We start from the raw sequence: 19,236 nt of genomic DNA on the forward strand, positions 1-19,236 counted from the left end.
GGTAGACACTTATGGAGAAACCTAAGTAGGAAAGCCGACTTCGCATAGGGATAAAGACAAAGAGCATGATGATGATGATGATAATGATGATGATGATAATAATGAAGATAATGATGATGATGATAATGATGATGATGATAATAATGAAGATAATGATAATGATGTTGATGGTGATGATATATATATATATATATATATATATATATATATCAAATATATATAATAGCAAAATGAAGTTAGTAGGTATTGGCATAGCTTGCAATAATGGAAAATAATATAATAAAATATGTGTATAAGATGGAAGGCAACCGTATATACGTATTTCTGACTATTGGTCGTATTCAGTACGGTGCAGCCAAGTCAGGAAAGGAGCATGTTAACGTGGGAAAGGATCACTACAAGAGCAATGCAACCAATTTGTGGCAATGATGTTAGAAGACTCTGAGGATTCCAGAGCAACAACTAACATATTTGCTATTAACTCGCATTAACCTTTTCTTGTTATTTGGAACGTTCTAAACGTTTGGCATTCCTTTCCTCAGGTATCCCAGCTTCTTCCGTGGATGTGTTAGTTGTTGCTTTGGAATCCTTAGTCTTCTAACATTACTGCCACAAATTAATGTACTGATCCCTTCCCAAGTTAATAGGCTCCTTTTCTAACTTGGCTGCACCGTACTGAAGACGACCAATAGTCAGAAATACGTATATATGATTGCCTTCCATCTTATACACATATTTTATTATATATTTTTTCCTTTGTTGCAAGCTATGCCACTACCTACTAACTGATATGTTAAATTGACTACGATGATTAAATCGGATAGATAAATGTTAGAGAGGTTTATCTAGTTTGCTGGTTTCTGAGTAATTAGCAACGTTAAATATAGGCTTTGTATTGACTATTTTGATTAATTAAAATATGAAATAAAACCATCTTTTGTATTCTTACTTTTTCTGATTTGGTTTATCACTTCTCACTAACATTTTTGCTAACCGCTAGTTTAATAAATTTCCTTTTAATTTACAAATTATTTAAACTTTAATTATTGCTTTGTGACGTGTTTACTGCACTGAAGTCAGAATCAGCCTCTAAGAATAAGAATTTAAATTGCATGTAACTTATTTACAAAAATAAATCAATTATTTTGTAATAGGACGTTGACGTTAGGTATCGACCTTAAAATACGCATGCTAAGATGCTATAAAAGCATCAAATGAACATCTCTACGACTAATCTTTGGAGCCTTTAGAACTGCTCCAATAAGAAGCCTTCAATTGCTAGCAGGAGAAATGCCACTATACCTCAGAAGACAATATCTATCACTATCCTACGCTTAAAAAATTCTAAGCGCAAAGGATCATACCTTTCTCGCAAGTTTAGTATCGGAAGAATCACTAGAATAGTACACAAATTACACCACCAAGACAGTACCATTTAACAAACGAGTTAAAAGACTACCGTATTATAACAATCAAATCACCTTGGCACCCATAAAAATATACCAGATACTTTCCTGGACAGTTTCTTTACCAATAGTAGACCTCTCCTTACTTAATCATGATAAGCGTCTATACATTTCTGCTAAGGTTAGGCTTTAGTATCATACAAATGTACTCAAATATTTCACTTAAAAATTATTCTTAACTGATGCCTCCAAAGATTGCAATGGAGTAGCAGCTGCTACTGTATCAGAAAACGTAATTTCTGCCACTAGATTAACTGACGGCTGTAGTATTTATATCGCAAAACTCCAAGCAGTACATGACGCATTAAATCATTGTAAAACTGCAAATGAAAAACAAATACCAATATTATCAGGTTCATTAAGTTCTTTACAGGGTCATTAAACATGTTTATCCTACACAAATCAATTTATTCCTAATTAAAGACGCGTTTCAACAGCTCCAATTTTCTGGGAAAACCATATCATTTATGTGGTATGTATTTCCGACATCCTATGTCGGAAAAACTGGTAATAAGCTAGCAGACAAAACAGCGTTTGAAGCAATAGACAATGTGAACATTTCGACTACAACAGGTATACCAACATCAGATACTAAAACTTTAGTCAAGACTTATGTAAACAAAATCTGGCAAGAAATATGGAATCAAACAAACACAAATCTTAAAAGCCTTAAACCAGACGTATCTTCAAAAAATCTTCCTATACCACCAAAAAGAAAAGACCAGGTAATTATCAGCAGACTCCGGCTTAGGCATACATGACTTACGCACGGCTACATAAACTCCAAAGAACCACCGTCAATGTGCCAAAGATGCCAAACACCGTTCACAGTCAACCATATAATAATAGAAGGTCCAGAGTACACCTCAGCCAAGGCAATATTGAAGATACCCAATAGCTTGAAAGAAGCGCTGGTTACAAAATTCAATGAAGTTCTGTCTTTTTCAAATTACTGTAAACTCTATAATAAACTATAATTTAATTTTTGTTACATGTACCATATTGTTGTAAGTCATGACTTCTAAAATGTATCTTATTTTATCTATTTGTATCATAAACCTACCGCTAATAACCCAACTGGTTGATGCGGAAAAATAAAATAAAAAAAAAGCATCAAATCTAACTAAAGTGACGATGCGAAAGATTTAAGTTTTCAAGATGTAGCTATATAGAAGAATATTGAAAATATCTTAGATGTATAGAGATAAAAATAAAAAAGTTTTTAAAGGTTATTCAGAACATATCTAAACAATTAAATTAATACATAAACACAAGAATATCATGACCCCGAAATAAGGAGGACCAAATACTAACTCTCGCAGGTTATCATTTGGAACCGATTCTAGGAAAACGTATAGTTGGAGGAAGACGAATGTCATGGATTCAGCATTTTAAAGTGTTTTAATCGCTGGACCAACAAACTTTTTTAAAACAACAGTAAACAGAATACAAATAATAGCCACGATCACTATTCTGCAAAAGAAGAATATACCTTAAAAAGTAGAATAAGTTTTTAGTTACAATCTTTTAAAAACAGAAGTAGTTTATCAAAATTGTTATTTGAGTTTAGAATGTCTTTAAGATTGTTTGGTAGATGGTATTTAATTCTATGGATATTAAACCTTTCGCACTTTTCCACTAGCACATGTTTCACTGTAAGGGGTGAACTGCACTGATCACAAATTGGGTATTCTTCTTTTTTAAACACATGTTCATGGGAAAACTGGGTATTTCCAAGTCGTAAACGGGAAATGATCATTTGCTTTCGTCTAGATACATCGGGTGGTTGGCATGGTCCAATTTTATTTTTTAATTCCTGAAGTTTTGATAGTGTGGATTTCCATTTATTGTCCCAGATCTCGAAAATATGTTTCATAAAGTAGCTTTTTAGATCCATACTTTTTTTTCGTCTTTATAGATGGGGGGTCTGGAATCTTCAAAAGACATCTCAGTCCAGGACGCCGCCTGACTAACTTTAGTGCAGGATTCGTTCTTCGTACTCCCGGCGATAGTTCCCGAGGTACTTTAAAATGCCCTCTCGTCGCCGAGTCTACGCCGAACGCCTACCTGCTAAACCAGACCCTCCTCTGTCATCCAGCGATCCGGAAGCGGAATGGCCGCTGTAAGGCCGGCATCACTTCCGAAGAACTACGTTCATTCATTCATTCTCCATTTATTCACATCCGCACTCCATTCATCAGCAAGAAGGCTTCCTGTCTCGTTTCACGTAGCGCGTAGAAGACCCTCATCGCTGCTAGTACGACATCACTCCCAGATGGGCATTTTCTCCTTCCCCACAGTCTGACTCACGCATTCTAACTCATACAGTGTGACCCACTTTTCTAGCTTCACCTTTCAGCATTATTCACTCTTACCTTTAGCGTTGGTCCAGCAGTCTTTCTTCCTCTTCCTATTTCTTGATCACTGCATGGATATAGCTGTGTATGTTAGTCCAAACTAATTTATTTTCAATCATTCTCTCAATCATTTCTCTCACTGTAACAAAATGCACACCTGTCTCTCTCTCCATTCTGTTCCTTTCCTCTATCCATCTGCTGCAATCTAACATCGTATGTGTCACAGTGTCCGAGTATCCACAGTATAGGCATTCATCTGTGTCAGCCTTTCCGAACCTAGAGAGGTAGGCCCTAAAACACCTGTGTCCTGTGAGCACCTGCGTCAGGAAATAATCCAGTCGCCTGTGGCCACAGTCCACCCAATCTCTTAAGTTCGGGATCAGCATTTTCGTTCACTGTGCCACATCTTCCGTGTTGTTTCATTCTTCTTGCCAAATTCAACTGACCTTTCCCTTTCCTGTCTTCTCTCGGCCACAGTAAGGTTTGGACCTCTTCTCTCATAAAGCTCTTTTCTTTCCACTGCCAAAATAAATAATTTTAGATCCATACTAACAGATTGGAGAGACATTTGGGTACTGATATTATTTATGGCTGCTTTGGCATTTCGGTCGGCTGCTTCATTACCTGCTTTTCCGACGTGTGATGGGAGGTTAGGATAGGTTTTTACTTTTAATTCATTATTTGGAACTTTTTATTAAAATGTACAGCACTGATTTTTTTATACTTTAATATCTTTGATTTTTTTATACTTTAATATCTGCTCTACACTTAGTCGTTGGACTCGACATTTAACTGTTAACTAAGTTAAGAATATTTAATGAGCAAGCCACTATATTTAATGATACCCAGCCTAGATAAATATATGTAGAGAAGCTGCCTATGTCCAAAATTGGCTAATACACGCTAAAAAGAAAAATATTTTCCTCTCCTTTCATATTCATTTATTATTTGTCATTTTATTTCAGTGGTTTTTGGAATTCATTCTGAATAATGCTGTAGATCAAAGCTCACCTTTTTACATTTATTAGCAATTTCCTGATAATTTCTTTGTTTGAAACTCAAGAACTCTATACGATCTACTTTAGTTTTTTATTCATTTGTTATCTTGTTAGTTTAAACTTAATTTATACAAATATCATTAAATTGATTATACAATGTTATATAATGCTCTAATCCGACAGCATTAGAAAATCTTGGGTCAAATACGTTTTCCTAACACATATCTGTCGCATATTGTGTGGTTAAATATAGACAGCGCTTTAAGGTAATTCACGTAATACCGAGTTCCTGATGGTGCAATACTCTGTAATAAACAGGAAAACGTACACAGCACGTTACAGCGGTTCGTCGACCTCTCTGGTCTCTGAGCAATAAATGCTGGATGGGTAAATAGTGCTTAAAGGACAGCGATGGCTCGTTGTGGTTCAAAGAGGATATTTACTTCAACACTTAAACTAAACTGGAATTATTACTTTATAACGAATGTAAGTGTTAAATGTTTATAGGAGTATAATAGTTCATTTATAAATCTGGTCTACTACATTACTGTTATATTTTACTACAGTATATTAAGGAGATATACTATGCTAAAGATTTATTAAACATGAAAACAAAAAATTCATATATTGTGAATTTTAAGAATCTTTGCTATAATAAATGTATTTAAAGTGATTGCTATTGCGGTAGAGTCTGTACTAATTCCTAACTCTTAAGATTAAAAATGTTTTTCCACGGATATATAGTCTATATATCCGTCTATATAGTCTATATATATATGTATATATATATATATATATATATATATATATATATATATATATATATATATATATATATGAAAATTACTGAGTTCTCGGGAAGAACCGCGTTGAGAATTTGAGAAAAAAAAAAAAAAATTCTCAACGCGGTTCTTTCCGAGAACTCAGTAATTTTCATTCATCTGACCGCGGAAACTTATCCGAACATATATATATATATATATATATATATATATATATATATATATATATATATATATATATATATATATTCCATAATAGATGCAGGTAATTTTGTATAAAAAACTTCTTGTTCTAGTATACCCCTTACTTACGAATTAAGAGTTTTTAGATTAAGTAAATGAGAAGGTCAAGAATAGTTGTTGTTTTGCAGGTTATCCCATCGTGTAGGAGCCATTTGGTATTCTTCTTCTTCTTTTTTCCCTTTATAAGTAATTATGCTTGTTCATTGGCGGATTAATACCTCTATGAAAGGTTGTCACTCCATTTTTGTGCGGTCATCCGATACTTCTTCTCCCGATTGGTGACTTGTTTCTTGCTATTTTGGCGACACGGGTCTCCCCATTCTACTTATATGGTTATTCCATTCTATTTTCTATTTAGTGTCCATTCATTTATACACTGTATGTTACATTTTCTTCTAATGTATTCACTTTTCTTTCGGCCTGTTTCGCCATAAATATAGTATTATTAAGGCATCCTGCCAGATATTTGCTTTTTGTACTGGATCTCTCACTTTTTTGTCCAGGTTTACATAGCTTAACATTGTAATTCCAAGATATTTTATTTCCATTACTTGTTCAATACTAATACCATCAATTTCTATTTTACATCTGCTTGGTTCTTTTTTTTATAGCCCTTTTTCTATTCGAATTGTCGAATAAAGGCCTCTCCCATTTCTCGCCATTCATCCCTGTTGTGTGCTAGGCGTTTCCACATTGGTCCTGCGACTCTTTTGATATCGTCGCTCCAGTGCATTTGACGTCTTCCTCTTGGTCTCTTCGCATCGTACGGTCGCCAGTTTCCGACTTCTTTGTTCCATCTACCATCTTCGAGACGTTCGTTGTGTCCAGCCCATTTCCATTTTAATTTAGCTATTAGTGAGATACCAAGCATCTGTCGTTCCATAGCTCGCTGGGTTTTTCGAATCTTGTCCATGTTCTTTTTTGTGAATGTCCAGGTTTGAGCTCCGTAAGTGAGAACGGGAAGGATACAAGAATCGAACACTTTGGTTCGAAGGTTTTGGGGTATCTTTTTGTCTTTCAGTATGTATGAGAGTTTTTCAAATGCGGCCCATCCCATTCTTACTCGGTTCGCTTGGTTCTTTGCTGATTACTATTGTGTTAGTTTTCTGCGATGAGATGGCCATATTAAATTCTTTTGCTCTTATGTTAAATCTGTGGACCATTGTTTGCAGACTATCTCCATCTTGTGCTATTAATATTGCGTCGTCTGCGTAACAGAGTATCTTTATTTTTTTTTGTTTCCCATTCAGCATCCTCTTCCTTTGTTAACGCTTTTAATGATTTCATCTATGATTAAACTGACAAGCTCAATGAGTCCTTCTGTCTTATTCCGCTGCCTATGTCTATAGGTTTTGTAAGTTGTCCATCTACTCTGATTTCCATTTTGTTATTTTTGTAGATATTATGGAAAGTTTTTATAATATTTAGGGAAACTTCTCAATTATACAGAAGACGGATTCTATCTTCGGTATTGAATTGGATATTTGTGGTGCGGCAAAATTGTTTAAGATTATTCAAAAAAGGTGTTACGATCAATTAAAAATTTAGGAAAAATTTCTCCTCTATATCCCACCTGATTTAGATAACTGCTTATAGAATTTTTTATATTCGTCCTCCATGAAAAAAGGACGCAATACGCCATTATCTGACATGGTGAATCAAACCAATAGTCCATCATATAGGTGGTCTACCTCTGCTTCTACTGTTTGCTCGCGGTCTTCATACTGGAACTTCTGGGTCTACCGCCCGTCATTCATTCTGGTCACATAGCCCTTAAGTTCCACTTCAGCCGTACTATGCGCTTTATGACTTCTGTGACGCAAATCCTTCCGCAAGCGTTCCTCCGGAAACGCAAGCGTTCCATTCTAGCAGAGGCTAGGGCGGCTGGGTGTGGGAAAATTCTGACGTCACAAGTCCCGCACACTGACGTCACAAGCCCCACCCACATTAGCGTCGAGTCAGCTTCGAGGCAGCGTCGACTCAGCGTTGAGTCAGCCTGTACTTGTGACGTCAGAGTTTGGTTGCTGTGGCTTGGATTAAAGGAAGTGTTTTGGCGTCGTAAGTCATAATTTGAAGCACACATTGGTCAAACATCTTCGTTTTAAAATAATTTGGCATGTTGCTCTTGAAGATGTCTGATAGAGCCGCATATGCAGCTCATCCTAAAGTGATTATTCTTTGTAGTTCAGCAGTTTGGTTGTTCCTCGCAATTTGGATTTAATGACCTGAGGATTTATATTTATGAATTAATCCTATTTCGACGCAGTCGATTTTTTAATTTTTGCTTGGTACCAGATTTGTCATATACTGTATGGCGTGCATGGGTTATGTAATAGAGGTAGCACCTTTTATCGGAACGACCACATCGAGCGTCATAGACGGGAGATGGTTTTAGATAACTGGTGCTCATAAGACACGTAACTCTCACTTATGGCTCCACGTGCCACACCCTGGACAACTGCATTTGTCTGCTGTCTAGACTAAGTGGGGGTAGCCCGATATGGTGAAAAATTAACCGTGTTATTGCAGGTATAAGCAACCCCCCACTTAGTGGTCAACGGCTCCGTGGACGGATGAGCTGATAAGTGGAAGGGCACCTTTTTGTCCTAAATAAATCCCCTAGTCCATTTGTTAAAATTCTTGTGGATAACTTGCAAAGGTGGTTTAACAGGCTTATAGCCGGTAATACTCGAGGTCTGTTGTATCGCCTTTTTTGTGTAATAAAATGGTAAATACACTTTGCCATCTTATATGTGTTACGCATTGGTGCAGACATAAGTTAAACAATTTCTTTATATTCTCTAAAAGTCTTTCTGCTTACCTTTTGCGGCTTCTATAACAATATTATCTTCTACTGTGGATTTCTTTCTTTTCATTTTCTTCAGAGCGTTCCTTATTTCGTCTGTTGATATATCAGGCATTAATTCCGATTCTAGGTTGACTAACCTTTTTACTGCATTTTCTAACTTTTCTGTTAGTTGCTTATCATAGTCTTGCTGACTTCTGTATAATTATGTATAACAATCTTCTACTACCTTTAGTAATTCATCTCTGTTGGCGATGATATTTTTATTGTTATCCTTTAATTTCATTATTTATTTTTTGCCATTTGTCAATTATCTCTTTAAAACTTAGAGACCCGTGTTATTTTCAAACTTTTGTTGAATTTGTTCACTTTTATGCTTTCGGTTGTCGATCCTAATAGATTTTTCTATTGTTTTACATATCTCTCTAAGTTCACTGCTTCTACTACTTTGTATTTGTGAACTTATTTTGTGTTATATGATGTCTTTTGGCTTTTCTTTATAGCTTCTATAATAAAGTTATTCATGAGGTTGAAATTTGGTTACTTTCGAGAATACTGTTAAAATGCTCTTTAAATGCATTTATGTTATAAGGCTCTATCCAGATGGATCTCTTTAGAGACATCGTAAGGCGATAAATCTCCATTGACCTACTATGTATTCTTAATAAATTATCAGCATTCTGATGATTGCTTTTGTTAGTGCCAGATATGTACAATAGACTTAACAGAGCTTTTAATTCTAGAAGATCAAGTGTCATAGAGTTTCGATGAAATAAACTTGTTAGCCCTTTTTACATTTGTTTTACATGCCCTAATTATGGTCTATTGCAGACCAAAATGGTTTTATTTTATAGTTTGACTTAGATCAAGGCCGAGAACTATGGTTTAAGAGAAAGAGTAGTCCTATCATTAACCACTGGAATCAAGGAAGAAGTATTTATTTTGATAATTTCTTTACGAGCGTAAAATTACTCGAAAGACTAAAACTAGAAAATACATTAACATGTGATACAATTCGTAAGAACAGGAAAGACTTGCCTTCAACTGTAAAAGTAAAGGAACTACAACGCGGAGATTTTAATTATAGCTATTCTAATACTAACATTAGTTATTTTGTGTTAATGGAGAACAGAGCAGTTCACATTACAACTAACTTTCATGGGTGAGAAGTAAAACAGGTTTCCAGAAAACAAAAAGATGGTTCGAATATAAACTTTCCATGCTCTAGCGTTGTGGACGACTACAACAAAATTATGCAGCCAGCTAAAGGCAAGATTGTTATGGGACTTATAACATACGTTATTGAAGCAAAGAAGCGAGGCTCCCGAAGTTTAGTCATCTACACCTAACAAAAGGAGGGAGTATAATTACAGCGCGTTGGATGACGTTAAATTGGGAAATTTGGGAAAACAATGGCCTGTTTTTACCATCAAGAGATGAAGATGTAAATATTGCAGTTTACTTGCAATAGAGTCTAGACCTCAATCAAAGTGTTTATTTTGTGGTGCTTGTTTGTGTTGCCTTTGAAATAAAAACTGTTTTGTGAAATACCACAGCCTTCCTACTTCGTTATAAGTTCTGTCTCAGAGTAATCATCTATAAAAAATTATAAAAGCTTTTATTTTTAGCATTTTTCTATCTCCTGACAGAATCTCGTATCTAATTCCTGACGGGGCTTGTAAGTCCCATCTCTGGGAAAAGAGTCTTTGTAGCAAAAAAATATAAAAAAAAAAATAAATTATGCTTAAGCTATCTTATTAAATTGATACATGTAAAAAAAATGTTTTTTTTTTAATTTTAATTTGGACTAAAAAAGGGTTAAGTATTTAAATCTTTTTATGTGGATAACTGATAATTTTATAATAAATATAAAACTTACCAATATCACAATCTTCAACCAATATTTTAAAAGACTATGTATTATTTAAAAAATATATGTTTTAAATTACTATATTTTATTTCGTGATATATATATATATATATATATATATATATATATATATATATATATATATATATATATATATATAGAATAAGATAAGGTCTAATGTAATTACATAAGATAAAGTCAAGCTGCATAAATTTCAAGACCAACTGTACTTAAAAAATGAAGGTGACCGCCTCTGATAAAGGGTAGAAATTGGAACAGGCAACTATATAAACCGACAGACGAAAGTCCATGAATATAAATAAAGGGCCACGAGACATGCATTCACTTGTACTCTGAACATTGTACGGATTTGAATGTTCTTGGTACACGTCAATTATTTACCTAGTCTCCGTTTGTCTGATAGGGTTAACTTTGATGCTTGATAATAAATTACCGGATTCCAGCCGTGATAAAGAAGGGGATACTTCGAGTAAGTTTTATTTGTGACAATTTGTGACCCAATTTAATTGCAAATTATCTCCGATTAGATTCTTAAAGTAATTTTATTCTCTTGTAATTATTTATTTATGACTTCTTTAATTTATGTTTACAATAAATATGTATTATTTTTATAATACATATTTACAATAAACACAAGAAACGTAGGAGGTGGTGTAAAGATTGGTTGCTGAAAAGACATATATACTGTCACATACATATATTATAAGAATTGCGATTATATCCAGATAATTTTAATTCCTTAATCCCTTTAATCCCTTTTGTAACATGTTCGAAAATTATTAATTTTCTTTTGTACCAACTCTTACTTTACCAACTTTACCAACCAAAATATGTACAGCTTTTTTTCTAGCGGTTTTATCATGATATGATGTCGATTTTATTTTTCAAAGATATTCTTGTTCTTTATAATTAAAAATGTATGTCAAAAAATCCCCTTAAAACTAACTATAAGCCGTTTTCGAAATTTACCAGCAAATTTACGACCCAGCTAACTCTGCCGTACTGCTGCAGACTGACTTGTTTGTCTGCCATTAAATCGCGCCGATTTGGCCGAATGGTGCAAATACATGATCAAATTACGTTCAATTTTGTAGCATTCGACAAAATCGTACTACGGCGTTGGAACGTGAGTGGAGAGCTTTTAAAGATACAATATTTATATATATTTATGTTATATTTAATGTTCAGTTCATAGCGTCTTGCGCATTCCGGTTCCAGTCTCTATTCACGTGTATCGACTTAGTCTACTGGTCGTAGGTCTCTCCCTCACATTGCCTTCTTGACTTTATCAAGCCATGTTGTTGTCGGTTGTCCTGCCCGTTTTTTTCACTAATGATTGACAAAATGGTTGCCAATCCAATATTAAATTCGGTAGGTGAAGGTCTGTCATTATCTGTGCATGTCTGTATTAATAAACTATTTGTGATGTATTTTTTTATAATATGGGTTGTTCTATTTATGATTTATCTAATTAATTAATTTGTTACGGCCATCATTCTGGATATGCTGATCTGTGCCAAAAATTAATTTCCAGAACAAGGAGTTTCTGTTTCGTTCTCTTAATGAGTTGTTAGGTTTCACATCCATAAAGTACAATGATTTTAAAAATTTTGTTATATAGCTGTATTTTTTTCTGTAGCTAAAAATAACATAATATACGCAGACGATACTGTGCTGTTGACAAGAATTTCAGAAGAGCTTCAATTTTTACTAGAGAATATAACTATAGTATGCAATAACTACGGTATACAAATATACAGATATACAGATAATACCAAGAAAAAAAAGTACATGATCCTTAGTAAAATTCCAATTCATCGCACACGTATTAGATAAGTAACACCCACATTCAAATAGTGAATAATTACAAATATATGGGAGCTATGATAAATGGGGAAAGTAATCAACACATCGAGATCAAAAGGTGTATTGAAATTGCTAGGTACATTTTTATAAAAATGAAGAAACTGTTTAATAATCGTGATATCGATATCATTTTCTCTACGAATAAAATATTAAGGACATATATGTTTGGTACCTTATATCGGGGAAGCATGGACTCTCAAACAGAACAATCTAAAAAGCATTGAGAGTTTTGAGATGTGGTACTATCGACGAATATTAATCATAAATTGGGTTGACCGAGTCACAAATGAGGAAGTATTATGGCGAATGGATAAAAAGCATGAAGTAACAATTAAGACATCCAATGCGAAGACAAAAATTTACATTTTTATAAAATACAATGCAGGGACGGATTGAAGGTCGAAGGAATCCGGGCCACAGAAGAATGTCGTGAATGAGAAATCTAAGCGAGTGGTTTGGTTGCGCCACAAATCAACTGTTTAGAATAGCTGCAAACAAAATTCGAATAGCTTTAATGATATCCAGTCTCCGAGACGAAAGGAACATAAAGAAGAAGTAGATCTTTTCTATTTGAGATAGCTTTAGATCAGAGTAGATAGTTCAGTGTGCCTATAATTTTTTGCCTTTTATAATTCGGTTTTCCTTTTTTGCTTCAGTGAGTCCATTTCTTTTTATCTTTTCCCTCAAGTAGTCCACAAATAATAGATGGTCTATGGTTGTCTATCCCTAGCCATTCTTTTTTCATTTAGTTGAGTTAAAGTTTATTGTTTAAATGACAAATATGGACATTTTAATGCATTAACGTCCCAGACAATAAACAAAGAGAAATTGGACAATTTTTTTATTAGATTGGATTAAAAACGCACAAATTAAGACTAATTTACAACCAAAAGGAATTTTTTTCTCATGAAAGGAAAAACAGTTGGATAGGTATACGCACCTTTGACCGAATACAGGTACAATTTTGAATAAAGCTACATATCGTGTACACTTTTGTACATTCGACATTTTTTCTAGCACCACGAGAGACCTTTTGCTAGACTTCAACAGCTGCTCTCAGAGGAGAAAATACAACCAATTAACTCACTCTTAAATAACAAGTGCGAGTATACCAATAAAGGAAGATACACGGCTGAACAGCTCTTTGGAGTGCACTTCCCTGGATCATAAATAGTTTAATCACCAATTAGCTGGAAATCAGTAGGCAACGAGGCGCTGCAGAGGTCCTCAAGAACTAACTAACAGACAGTTATATTTACCAACAAAAAAGACGCTATCCAAGACGTAATTGTTTTAAATCAATTGTCAACAGAAAGTGATCATATAATGGTTAGAGCAAAAATTGTGTTAAATGTAAAGACAGAAAGATGAAATATAGTAACAAAGACTAAAAATGTCATATATACTGCGATTACTAATACAAGGGCACAACAGGAAGAAATAGAGCGTAACCTACAAAAGGACGTGCAAAATGAAAATAATATTTAGCAGCTTAATCAAATTGTTGGTGGACGCCCCAAAAAAGTTACAGAAGAAGTGCCAATCCATGTAAACAAGAAAAAATAAGAAATTCAAAAAATACACAAGAAACCTAATCCAAAAAATAAGGAAATGTAAGAAAAGCATACAACGAACATTGAAGAGCTAAGAAATTTGAACAAAAACCATTTCAAAATAACAAAAAATAACTAAAAGTTATAAAACGAAAGTTGAAGACAGGAACGAGGAATATCATCATCATTTTCGCTTCACAACCCTACGTGGGTCCTAGCCTCCTCAAGAATTTCTCTCCAGTCGTCCCTATCCATCGCCTTTCTTTACCAAGCATGTACTCCCATATTTATCATGTTTTCGTCGATGTTATCCAGAAACCTTGTTCTGGGTCTTTCTCTTCTCTGACCAATGGGTCTATCAAGGAGGGTTTTTTAGCTGGGTCATTTTGTTCCATCCGCATTACATGCCCTATCCACCTCACACGTCCTATCTTAATATGCTTTACGATATCAGGTTCCTGGTATATTTTATAAGATTTAAAGTTGTATCGTCTTCTCCACACTCCATTGTCATTCACTGCTCCATTGTACTTTTCTTTCGAAATATCCGAACATGTTTTTATTATTTTTGGTTAGAGTTCAGGTCTCTGAACCATATGTTAGGACTGGGCGTATTATTGTTTTGTATAGTTTTTTTTGTATTTCTCGGTATAATTAAGGATTTAAGGAGGAGATTGAGCTCAAAACAGTATCTGTTGGCAGTGCAAATTCTGCTGTTTATCTCTGCGATAGTACGAGTATTACGAACGAGGAATATTTATAAGGTAAAAAATAAACAAGGACATGCCATATATGAACAATAACCAATCCTGAAAATCATCAAAGAGTACTACAGAACATTACACAGTCGAGCTATAGAAAAGCTTTAAAAACTCTTAATGCCGGCCTCTAAAGGAATTACTCCAGAAAAATGAAATAGTGCCATTGTGATAATATTGCATCAAAAAGGAGATGTAACAGAGTAATGCAATGGATGACGTTAAAGGTAGAACATATAAAATACGAGAAAAATAATGGAACAATATTTCACGCATGTCAAAAAAATTATATTTTTCTTTGCGTCAACAACTTCCTTCGCCACCTGAATATATATTTAACTATAACCTACCAAAGCGGAATATTTCTACTATGGTGAGATTAAAAACTCGACACGGAAAATAGGCGGCACATCTGCATAAACTAGGAATAGTGAATTCTCAAGTTTGTTTTTGTGATAATGTTTCTATTAGAAATTTGAATCATATTTTCCTAGAATGCAAAAATAACGAGAGATTTATAGATTAATTATATTGCAGTCTACAACAAAAATAAGAACAGATACTGATTGACTATTTGAAAGAAATAAATATTGGCATTTACATGAAACACTGATAGATATCAAAAAACTAATATGTCATGCTGAAAAATTACAAGTAACAATATGTAGCTAACGGACCTGCCTCCAGCCATATGCTTTCTCACACATTTCAACACAAACGCAAGATCCTCTTTCACTTAAGTTTAGGTACTAACTGGGTATCATTAGGATATTTCCATCTCCAGAAGTATATATTTGGTGAAAAATGAGAAAAGTACACTACGCTGTAAAAAAGCAAGTTCATCTGTACTTGTGCAAAGAGACATAAGTCAATAATAACACCGTTATCTAGATACGAGTTGGTGCCCAATGACTCAAAATAAAATTTTATCATTCATTGCGTGCAAAGGAGTATAACTTGACTTATATCCAATAGCACCATTAGCGCACTCCGTGCATTTAGTGATGAGTCAACTTTTGTGTCTCGACACCAGTATTCAGTTAACATATATCTGTTGACACGTGGCATTCTAACCTCAAAATAAGTGTTAAGCACGTATGTGTAACAAATTTTAAAACAGTTTTAACAGTTTAAAATGAGATCTTCCCGAGCTTATAAAATTCTGGAAATGTGTGGCAATGTACAATCAAATAATACAGGCAAGTTATTAGTATTAAAATTTGTTTTAATGTGACTTTTAACTACAATAACACTTAGATTACGATTCCGAATCTTATCAACATCAAGAGCAAGCAGATGAAAAGCCAGATCCAGAAAATAGACAGACTAATAGTAACCTAGGCAGTGGTACAAGTAAGTTCTTGTTTGTTGATTTTAAGAAAAAATTAACAACTATGGTTTTAGGTTCAAATGCAGCTCTATCTAATTCTGACATATTATATGGTCTTGATGATGATAGTGATATTGATCCTTCCTATGATCGGGAGGAAGATTCTGAAGTTTTATTATCGGATAATGACATTTTAAGACCGAAAAACAAAACAGCCTACCGGAAAATGAAAGAAAAATCAGATGTGGTTGGTGTAAGTCACGTAAATTTGGAAAACACAGTACACATAACACCAATGAAACGAAGTAGGAATATTCGTATAAATAATAGCGATAAATAAACTTATAAAAGGTGTCACAACAAAAGTAAGGTTAGAAAACAAATCGAAAAGAAATTTAGGCCAAAGCTACAAAACTTGAAAAGGCAAAGAAGTGCACTAACGAATTGTCGCATGAAATGTCAGAAAAAGATTAATGATGTTACAAGACACACTTTATTTAAAGAATATTGGGCCATGAGTAGCCATATTAAGAGAATTCTGTATTTAGGTAGTCTTGTAAACATCGTTGAAAAGAAAACATCAAAACAAAAAGTTGCTGATGAATCTAAACAAAAATTTCGTTTGTCAACCTATCAATATCATCTTCAGATTAATGATAATTTAATAGCAACATGTAAGTACTTTCAAAAGACGTTTAGTTCTAGTTCTTTAATAACACACAAATATAATAGAGGATCCCATAAGCCATGACATAAATTATTCGATGAAGTTACTCAAGCTGTTGAACAGCACATTTTGTCTTTGCCTGCATACGCAAGTCACTATTGCAGAAACCAAACAAGCAAAACGTATCTTCCACTGCACTGTACAGTTGCAAAGATTTATTAAGAAAATCTTAAACAAGAGTCCAAATACCAACCTGTAAGCATCTGCATATAAAAATTAAAGCAAATGCTGAAAGCAAAGACGAATTATGTAAAAAACTAGCGATTCATCAAGCCGAAGCAGACTACGCATACAAATCGAAAGCAAATGACAAAATAAACAATAAGGACAACACCTCTGCCAAAGTGTACACCTTTGATATGCAGCAGTGCCTCCCAATACCTAGTTATATCCGTTGAGTTTTATAAAAGACAACTGTGGACTTTTAATCTTACTGTCCATGATTGTATTACCGGACAATCTTTTAATCATATGTGGCATGAAGTAATTTCTGGAATAGGTGCAAATCAAATTGGTCCATGTTTGTATAAGCATCTTGTTGACATTCCTACCGATATTGCCCACGTTATATTGTACCCAAATACGTGTGGTGGTCAAAATAAGAATACACACGTTATGGCAATGTTTTTTACGTTACTACAAAACAGCCGACACTTTAAAACCATTGACCATAAGTTCCTTATTGCAGGACATACACATATGGAATGTGACACTAACCATTCCATGACAGACAGATCACTGGAAGAAACTAGTGAGGCAAACAGGAAAGAGGAAAACATTTGTCGTGAAAAAAATGAAAAGAAAAGACTGTTATGATTATGCTTCGCTATTTAAAACTTCTTTAGATCAAAAGCAAGTGAACGAAGAAGCGAAAATTTGTTTAAAGGAATGTAAAGTGGTTACGATACCACAAAGAGCAGTGTTGAAATGTTTTATTATAAAACTTCATTACTCCTTTGGAACCTTTTAAGAAAGTCAACTTTGTGTCTTTGACTCCAAACCTTTGTCATGAAGGCCCAGTAGTTATTTCGGATAAGAAAAACTTAATAGAATTACTACCTTACTTCTCTAAAATTTTAATTACTGCTACAAAAGTTTGCCTTGCGAAAGTGATGTACGTGACGTATATCCTGATTCTGTCGAAGATGAAGATGAATTGGATGCATATTAGTAGTTTATAATAAGAACTTTTACCTTTTTTGCGAACCTTTAGTGTTATATAACTAGAATATATCTTTTTGTGGTAGTGCAGCTTAATATAAATAAAATTAGTTTTATATAAATAAAATTTGGTTTTTATTTTTGTAACAGTAGAGCAAAACTCAGGTTTACGGTCATTTCTATTTTAGTGGATAAAGCGATAAGTAGATTTATTTTGTTGTGTCAATGGACAAAAGTGTATTTATTTTCGAAAATCATTGTTACATCAAATAAATAACGTTGGCAGTTGGAGATGTTCTATAAATGACAATCAATCCCCAGAAATTAAAATTTCGACAATTAATATAAGTTGTTAAACTTAAGTTTGAAAAGTATCGCTACCTTAATCTCCATTTTTCTCAAAGCTTTAATTTCTTGACTTATAAATTTGCACAAACACTAACGAATTGTTATAAATTTTCTTAAAGTTCATTCGTTTACCAAATTCCCATCAGTAAACATGAGCACGTGTTGATATTCGCCGTCTCATTCGTCAAGAGGCTATTAAATACCTATAATTTATTACCTTAAGCGAGACAGATTCTCATGTTACAGATCCCAACTTGCCACCATTTTAAATTCAAATTGTATCGTGTTGATTTTTAAGTTATTATATTGTGTTATATTTATGTTATAAAAGTTATTTTTAGTTATTGTTAAGTTATTTACTGGTCGTGTTATTTTTTAGATTTTAGTTTAATTGTGATATAATAATTAAATTTCAAGAAATTCTTACACTAACAGTTTCAAAAGTAAATATTTTTACATCAGTACGACCCTGTTTGGCTTACACATGGTTCTATCGACGATTGGGAATTTGTAAAATGAGTACGGTTTAGCTATTTAAGGAAAAAAAGTATCACAGTGCAAGGAAAATTTACCAGGCTGGGATTGGAGCCAATTATTTTTGCACAGAACTTGCTCAACGGTTTCAAAACGAATATTTCGAGAAGGAGGGCTCAAGTAAATGAAGAAATAATAAGTAAATTTTTTGATAACTTGAAGATAGAAATTTCTGATGTAACACCCAACAATATTTACAATTGCGATATAACAGGGTTCCATGACGTTCCAACAAAAAGAAAACTTTTATTCAGAAGATCGTGCAGGAATTCAGAGAGAATCATATATTCAACGAAATCTTGTTTTACCACTTTGTGTTGTGCAAATGCAGACGGAGAGTTTCTACCTCCATATGTAATAATGAAAGGTAGTCTCAAGTGGTCGGATTGGATTTTTGGTGCACCTAATGGTACGAA

General features: G+C 33.8%; 1 protein-coding gene across 2 annotated transcripts in view; it reads right to left on the reverse strand.

Moving 5' to 3' along the window:
- The window catches only part of Ten-a (Teneurin-a transmembrane protein), a 621,367-nt gene that overhangs the window by 112,204 nt on the left and 489,927 nt on the right, over positions 1-19,236 (reverse strand). The gene's annotated exons all lie outside the window — the stretch shown is intronic.

The sequence above is a fragment of the Diabrotica undecimpunctata genome, chromosome 6 (genome assembly GCF_040954645.1).
Source record: "Diabrotica undecimpunctata isolate CICGRU chromosome 6, icDiaUnde3, whole genome shotgun sequence".
NCBI lineage: Eukaryota > Metazoa > Arthropoda > Insecta > Coleoptera > Chrysomelidae > Diabrotica > Diabrotica undecimpunctata.